Below are 8,214 nucleotides of genomic sequence, written 5' to 3' on the forward strand. Positions count from 1 at the left end.
CAAAGAATGACCAGACACACCAAAAGCAAGGTAAGCAGAAAACAAAGTTTATTGAGGAAGACTCAGATAGGTTTATAGAGCAAGAGCAAGCTACATTTCCCACAGACGAGGAATGTGCACCGTATTGTAACAAGAGGCTCTGGTTATGGTCTGGGGTCCTGTTTTCTTTTTCTATTTATTTATTTATTATTTATTTAGAGACAGAGTCTCACTTTGTTACTCAGGCTAGAGTGAGTGCCGTGGCGTCAGCCTAGCTCACAGCAACCTCAATCTCCTGGGCTCAAGCAATCCTATTGCCTCAGCCTCCCAAGTAGCTGGGACCACAGGCATGTGCCACCATGCCTGGCTGATTTTTTCTATATATATTAGTTGGCCAATTAATTTCTTTCTATTTATAGTGGAGACGGGGTCTCACTCTTGCTCAGGCTGGTTTTGAACTCCCTACCTTGAGCAATCCGCCCGCCTTGGCCTCCCAGATTGCTAGGATTACAGGAGTGAGCCTCCTTGCCCGGCCTGGGGTCCCGTTTTATACTGTCTAGAATGGGCCCTCCTTGTGATTCAGATGTCACCATGGAACCACTCTGATGGACAGTTAACAACATGATAATTAGCCTTAGGTTACTCTAGCCTCCCCTGTGCACTGCACCACCTGTTCCTTGGGATGCAGGACACTGTACGGCCTACAGTGGTGGGGACCTGGCTACACTGCTGGCATTGTGATGCTGCAGCCCTCTGGGTGTATGTGGGGTGATGCTAATGGAGTTCCGGGGATGTGGTGATCAGGGGCTATTGGTCCCCAAGGCAGGATGTAGTCTGTGGGGGCTGGGCCCTCAAAATGGTGCCAGGCTGCCGCTGCTTGGGTTTCTGAGCAATGGCATCTTGTGGACTCCAGGTAGCTCTCTATCCTCGTCTCAGTGCTTGCAAGAGCTGAGGGGCTCTCTTGTGGCCGGGACTGTAGGAGTCTGTGATGTGACTGTGGACTGCTGGGCGTCTCTCACTGACCTCTCCCCTGCACATTCCCAGCCCTTTGCTTCCTTCTCCTCTCCATGCCCTGAGCTTCCCTGTCACTTCCCAGATGGTTCCAGTGTTCTCTTGTAGAAGCTCTATTTGACATGTGGTTATCTACTGGCTGTTTTGGTCATTCTTTTTGGAGGAGGCTAGTACCTGGCCTCTACTCTGAAGCCCTCGGTTAAACATATTCATACTCTCCTAGAACCCAGGAGCAAGCCAGGTGCCAGATCTGAAAAGAAGAGCAAGCTGAAGAGGATGCACTTTCCAAATATACTCTATTTAACAGGGTAAAGCTAGTCTTGCCTGGAAATTTCAAAAGATTGTCCTTGTAGCCTTAACGTATTTATGTTAATATCAATCCAGAGGTCGGGCAAGGTGGCTCATGCCTGTAATCCTAGCAATCTGGAAGGCCCAGGCGGGTGGATTGCTCGAGGTCAGGAGTTCGAAACCAGCCTGAGCAAGAGCGAGACCCCGTCTCTACTATAAATAGAAAGAAATTAATTGGCCAACTAATATATATAGAAAAAATTAGCTGGGCATGGTGGCACATGCCTGTAGTCCCAGCTACTTGGGAGGCTGAGGCAGGAGGACTGCTTGAGCCTAGGAGATTGAGGTTGCTGTGAGCTAGGCTGACGCCACGGCACTCACTCTAGTCTGGGCAACAAAGCGAGACTCTGTCTCAAAAAAAAAAAAAAAAAAAAATCAAACTAGAGTGTCTCAAGCCAAAGGCCACAAGCCTTTATTTTGACTAGTCAATATATTTTCTTTATTTTGACTAGTCAAATAAGAGATTACTTCAGGCTTCAATATGGTTTTGTATCTGCATCCATTGATTAAAAAAAAGAAAGAATGGAGCATTATAGAGGCTGTGATACAATAAGAAATATATATTTAATCTTTGCCCCAGTGGCTGACAGAGACCTTCTAAAACCCTTGGAATTTTCTGAGTGATGGGGTGATAGGAGCATCTTTTGTTATTAATAACAAGCCCCTTTCAACCTGAGTTTATGCTAACAAAGTGACTCTTGGTGGGCCCCTAGATAGCTTCAGGGTGGGGTTTGGTGGTAACCAATCTTGCGATTAGAGGGTTAGAACTTTCAGCCCAATCCTCAGAACTCTGGGAAGGGGAGTTGACCTGGAGATTGAGTCAGTCACCAATGGCCAACAATTTAATCAATTATGCCTATGTAATGAAACTTCTATAGAAATCCCCAAACAACAGAGCTCAGAGAGCATTTGGGTTGGTGAGCACATCCATGTGCCAGGAAGGCGGTGCACCCCAAACTCCACGGAGACAGAGCTCTTGTACTCAGGACCCTTCCAGACCTTGCCCTATGTACCTCTTCATTTGACTGTTCATTGGTATTCTTTATAATAAACCAATAAATATTAAGTAAAATGTTTCTTCAGGGAATCATCGAGCCATTCTAGCAAATTATTGAACCTGAGGAGGGAGTTGTGAGAACCTTGATTTATATTTGGTTGGTCAGAAGTGTAGGTACAAAGTACTTGGGACTTTTGACTGGCATTAAAAGTGGGGGCAGTCTTCTGGGACTGAGCCCTTAACTTGTGTCTGTACTAACTCCAGGTAGTTCATGTCATGAATTGAATTGTAGGACACCTAGTCGGTGTCTGGAGAGTTGGAGAATTGCTTGTTGGTGTCCAAAAGCACCACACACTAGTGTCAGAAGTGACGTGAGTACAAACAGTTCAGAGAGCCCTGCTGGAAATTTTCCCTATAGTGGGCTCTGGACCCCATAAAACTGCCATGTAACTATTTATCCTTCTCATGGGAAGTGCATGGGATTAACAGACTGTGACAACTGTCTTTTATTTTTCCACAATATTTGAACTTTTATCTGTTAAAAGGCTTCCAACACCAAAGAAAGCAACCTAAAGAAAGTAATTTATATTACAATTTTTATTTGATCTAACACTTGATCTTTTGAGTTTGATGTCTTTGCTGGGGAGACACGTGAGTGGGGGAGTTCATGTCTTTTTACTACGGAAAATTTCAAACATACGCAAAGAACAGAGAGAATGGTACGATAAGCCCCCGTGCACTCACCCAGCTTCAGCTGTTACCAACATTTGGTTGCTCTTACTTACACCCTAGCCTCCTCACCACCCCTTTTTCTCTTTCGCCAGATTATTTTAAAGCTATCCATGATATCATATCATTACACTTGTAAATTCTTCAGTAAAAATCTCTAACATATATGGAAGTAACATGCATCAGGTGTTGGGCTGGAGGAGGAGGACGGGGGGATGGGTATATTCACGCCTCACGGGTGCAGTGAGCACTGTCTGCAGGACGGACTCGCTTGTGGCTGTGACTTGGCGGTGCAAAGGCAATATATGTAACCTAAACATTTGTGCCCCCGTAATATTCTGAAATAATTACATAAGCACAACTTCATGATCATAGCCAGCAAAAAAAAAAATTTTTTTTTTTTTTGAGACAGAGTCTTGCTTTGTTGCCCAGGCTAGAGTGAGTGCCATGGTGTCAGCCTAGCTCACAGCAACCTCAAACTCCTGGGCTCAAGCAATCCTGCTGCCTCAGCCTCCTGAGTAGCTGGGACTACAGGAATGCACCACCGTGCCCAGATAATTTTTTCTGTATATATTAGTTGTCCAATTAATTTCTTTCTATTTATAGTAGAGACGGGGTCTCGCTCTTGCTCAGGCTGGTTTCGAACTCCTGACCTTAAGCAATCCGCCCGCCTCGGCCTCCCAGAGTGCTAGGATTACAGGTGTGAGCCACCGCACTCGGCCATAGCCAGCAAAATTAACAATAATTTTCTAATATTATATACTGACCAGTTCATGTTTAGTTTTCCTTATTTGTCCCAAAATGTCTTTTTATAGTGGTTTACTTAAATTGGGATCTAAACAAGATCTACATTTGCATTTGACTGGTAAGTCTCGTGAAGTAAAATAAAATCTTAAGTGCCCCCACCCCCAGCTGACTGAATAGATTCCACTCTTGGCCAAAGGGCTATCCTAAAACTGAGTTGCTGGCCAGGAGAAGGGAGGGCCCTTCTTGCAGATATCCTTTGTAACTCACTAACAGGCCTAAGGCTATTCAAGACAAACCTGCAGGTCTTCGATTTACTTAACAAATCACTTGAGTCTGGGTATATGTCCAGTGGCTTGTCTCTCATTAGCAGCCTTCCTTATCTTAAATTAAAACATTCCAAGCCTTTAGACAAAGCTTCCTTTCTTTAACCAATTACAAGTCAAAGAGTTTTAAACCCACCTATAACCTCTAAGCCCCCCGCCCCCACGATGTCCTACCTTTTCAGGCCAAACCAATGTACGCCTTCTATGTATTGATTTACGACTTTATGTATAATTCCTGTCTCCCTGAAATATATAAAACCAAACCACAGCAAGACCAAACTAGAATACACACTTCCTAGTTAAAAAAAAAAAAAAAAAGCATAGAAAATCCCTTTATTTTAGAGTCCTCCTTATACTTATTAATGGCATTTTCTTTTTGACTCCACACATTTAGTGTAAGAGATTACTGCAACAGTCGTATGACTTGAAGGCCAAGGCTTGTGAACAAAGCATGCTGTAATGGTGGTAGCCCTTATAAATGTCAACTTAAGTAACCAACAGAAATGCTCTTTTTTTTTTTTTTTTTTTTGAGACAGAGTCTCGCTTTGTTGCCCAGGCTAGAGTGAGTGCCGTGGCGTCAGCCTAGCTCACAGCAACCTCCAACTCCTGGGCTCAAGCAATCCTCCTGCCTCAGCCTCCCGAGTAGCTGGGACTACAGGCATGCGCCACCATACCCAGCTAATTTTTTTTTAATATATTTTTAGTTGGCCAATTAATTTCTTTCTATTTATAGTAGAGGCGGGGTCTCGCTCTTGCTCAGGCTGGTTTTGAACTCCTGACCTCGAGCAATCCGCCCGCCTCGGCCTCCCAGAGAGCTAGGATTACAGGCGTGAGCCACCGCGCCCGGCCCAGAAATGCTCTTTAAAAGAAAAAGATACTTGGGAATAGAGTATTGTAATAGGAATATATATATATGTATATATATATATATATATTTTTTTTTTTTTTTGAGACAGAATCTCACTCTGTTACCCAAGCTAGAGTGCCGTGGTGTCAGCCTAGCTCACAGGAACCTCAAACTCCTGGGCTTAGGCAATCTTTCTGCCTCAGCCTCCTGAGCATGAATTAAACAAGCATCAGAACAGAAATAGTCTCCAAGCTTGCCTTTCTTTGTTGTCACGACATAAAGATGAACCATTTCTATGCTGTATTGTTACATGTGATAAAAAATGGATTCTTTTTGACAATCACAAGCATTCGGCACAATGGTTGGATAAAGATGAAGTGCCAAAACACTGTTCAAAACCAAATATTCATCAAAAAAAGCCAATGGCGTCTGTTTGGTGGTCCAGCGGTGGTATTCTCCACTACAGTTTCATGAAACGTGGTCAGTCAATTATAGCAGATGTCTACTGCAACCAATTGGACGAAATGATGAGGATGCTTGCGATTAAGCAGCCCAGATTGGTCAATAGAGACAGTCCAATCCTCTTGAAAGACAAGGCTCGACCAGTTTGGTTACAGTTACAGTTACCAGTTACAGTAACCAGTTACAGTTTGGTTTTATATATTTCAGGGAGAAAGGAATTATACATAAAGTCGTAAACCAATACATGGAAGGCGTACATTGGTTTGGCCTGAAAAGGTAGGACATCGTGGGGGCAGGGAGCTTAGAGGTTATAGGTGGCTTTCAAACTCTTTGATTTGTAATTGGTTAAAGAAAGAAAGCTTTGTCTAAAGGCTTGGAATGTTTTAATTTAAGATATGGAAGGCTGCTAATGAGAGACAAGCCACTGGACATATGCCCAGACTCGACCACATGTCGCACAAACAATGCTGCTCAAACTACAGAAGCTGGACTTGGAAACTCTGTCATCCACCATATTCACCAGACCTTGCACCAACTAACTACCACTTATTCCAGGCTTTGGACCACTTCTTGCAAGGAAAAATCTTCAATTCTCAACAAGCTGTGGAAAACATCTCTCTCAATTTCTTTGCCACTCGCTCTCCAGGCTTCTTCACTGCTGGCGTAAACAAGCTACCGTTAACATGGCAGAACTGTGTTGATAGTTTAGGCACACACTTTGATTGTTCTGCTTCTTCTTTGAGATGTAATAAACTACACTTTTGATTCAAAATTGCACATTTCATATTTAATGACCTAATATTAAAGGTACTGCCATTAAAGTAAAAAAACAAGGCAGGGACCATCACTACACGAGCAAAAGCAGCTCTGGGTCTTAGGATTGTTTGGATAATTAAAATTTTTTTCCTTCAACCAGAGGGCATGCTTTCTTCCTTTAAAAACCTTTGTCTTCCGCCGGGCGCGGTGGCTCACGCCTGTAATCCTAGCACTCTGGGAGGCCGAAGCGGGAGGATCGCTCGAGGTCAAGAGTTCGAAACCAGCCTGAGCAAGAGTGAGACCCCGTCTCTACTAAAAATAGAAAGAAATTAATTGGCCAACTAAAAATATGTAGAAAAAAATTAGCCGGGCATGGTGGCACATGCCTGTAGTCCCAGCTACAGAACTTCTTTCCAGCTTCTATCTATCCAGCTTCTTTACCTTGCCAATTTGTTTCAAATGGTCCAATATTGTTGAAATAGTATCGTCAAACCTTGCTGCTAATTCATGTGTAGGTTGAGATGGATTCGCTTTCACTACAGCTTTCAGCTCATCATTATCCACCTTGGGCTCAGGTCACCCATGTGACTCATTTAAGATTAAAATCACCAGAATGGAACTTCTCAAACCATGGACATACGGTGCATTCATTAGCCACATTCTTGCTAAACGCTTTGTTGATATTTCGAGCTGTCTGCTCTGCATGGGTTCCATGATGGAATTTATATTAAAAATAACACAGATTTTTGACTTATCCATGGTTTCACAAAAATTGTTCTAAACGATTTTTTTGAAAGATAATCATAAGCCAAAATGTGCATTTGAAAGAATGAGGATGTACCTTCACAATAAGGAAAAAAAAAAACAACCAAGAAGTGTCCAAATGAAATGTCGGAGATAAATGTCAAATGTAGTACTTAAGGAAATTGGACATTCCATACTTAATAACCTAATATTTAGTCATTTAATATGATGTTTGCTCTTAGTTTCTCAAAACAACACACATACACAACTCTTTATCATAGTTAGGAAATGTCCTTTTTCTCTTGTTTTACTTAGTTTTTTTTTTTAAATAATATGGTACTCTTCACAAAGTTGCGTCATCCTTGCACAGGGGCCATGCTAATCTTCTCTGTGGTTCCCCTTTTAGCATATGTGCTGCTGCAGCAAGTACCACTTAGCGTTTTTACCAGAAATGGTTCTTAAATTTTCTCCAATGCTATATAATTGTGCAGTTTTCAATTTTATTTTTATCAATGTAATTAGATTGACAATTTCCAATACTGAACTATGCTTAAAGGTCTGAAATACATTCTATTTTTGGATTTATTCTTAACTGTTTAATAGTGTCTGTTGCTTTTAGAAAAGACTATAGGAGACAAAAAATATAGTTTTTGTTGCTATTATAAATAGAATCTTATTTTCTATTACATTTTCTAATTGGTTATTACTGGTATATAGGAAAGCTATTGATTTTTGTGCATTGATCTTGTATGTGGTCACCTTGCTGAATTCTCCTATTATTTCTAATAGTTTGTCAATTGATTTTTTTAGGTTTTCGTGTGTAAGTGATAGTGTCATCTGCAAATAATCACTATTTGCCTCTTCTTTTCTATACCACTTATTGTTTCTTCCTCTTCATGAATTAGGGAGAACATCTGCTACCATTTTCAACAGTGGTGTGATAAGGTAATTCTTGTCTTGTTTCTAACTTCAGTGGGAATGCTTCTATTGCTTCACCACTAAGTATGGCATTTGTTGTAGGTTTTTATCATTGTTTTATTAAAAACAAAATGTATCAAATCAAGGATTTTTTCCCTAGTTTTCTAGATGTTTTTATCTTTTATGTAAATAATGGGCATTGAATTTATTAAAATAATTGTATTTTTTATGTTTACTTTGTTGATATAATAAGTTGATATATATTCTAATGCTGAACCATCATAGCAAGGCTGGGATAAATCCTCTTTAGACTTGATGGATTGCTCCTTTAGCACACTGCTAGATTTAATATA

The 8,214-nt window shown here is 41.3% G+C and overlaps 1 non-coding gene across 1 annotated transcript; it reads right to left on the reverse strand.

Annotated features, from left to right (window-relative positions):
* Nucleotides 1-7,270: 7,270 nt before the first annotated feature.
* LOC142869756 (U6 spliceosomal RNA) lies at nucleotides 7,271-7,373 on the reverse strand. The gene has a single exon (XR_012918324.1). It is a non-coding gene; the product is annotated as a U6 spliceosomal RNA (small nuclear RNA).
* Nucleotides 7,374-8,214: the final 841 nt, after the last annotated feature.

This window comes from Microcebus murinus, chromosome 2, assembly GCF_040939455.1.
Source record: "Microcebus murinus isolate Inina chromosome 2, M.murinus_Inina_mat1.0, whole genome shotgun sequence".
In the NCBI taxonomy this organism is placed as follows: domain Eukaryota; kingdom Metazoa; phylum Chordata; class Mammalia; order Primates; family Cheirogaleidae; genus Microcebus; species Microcebus murinus.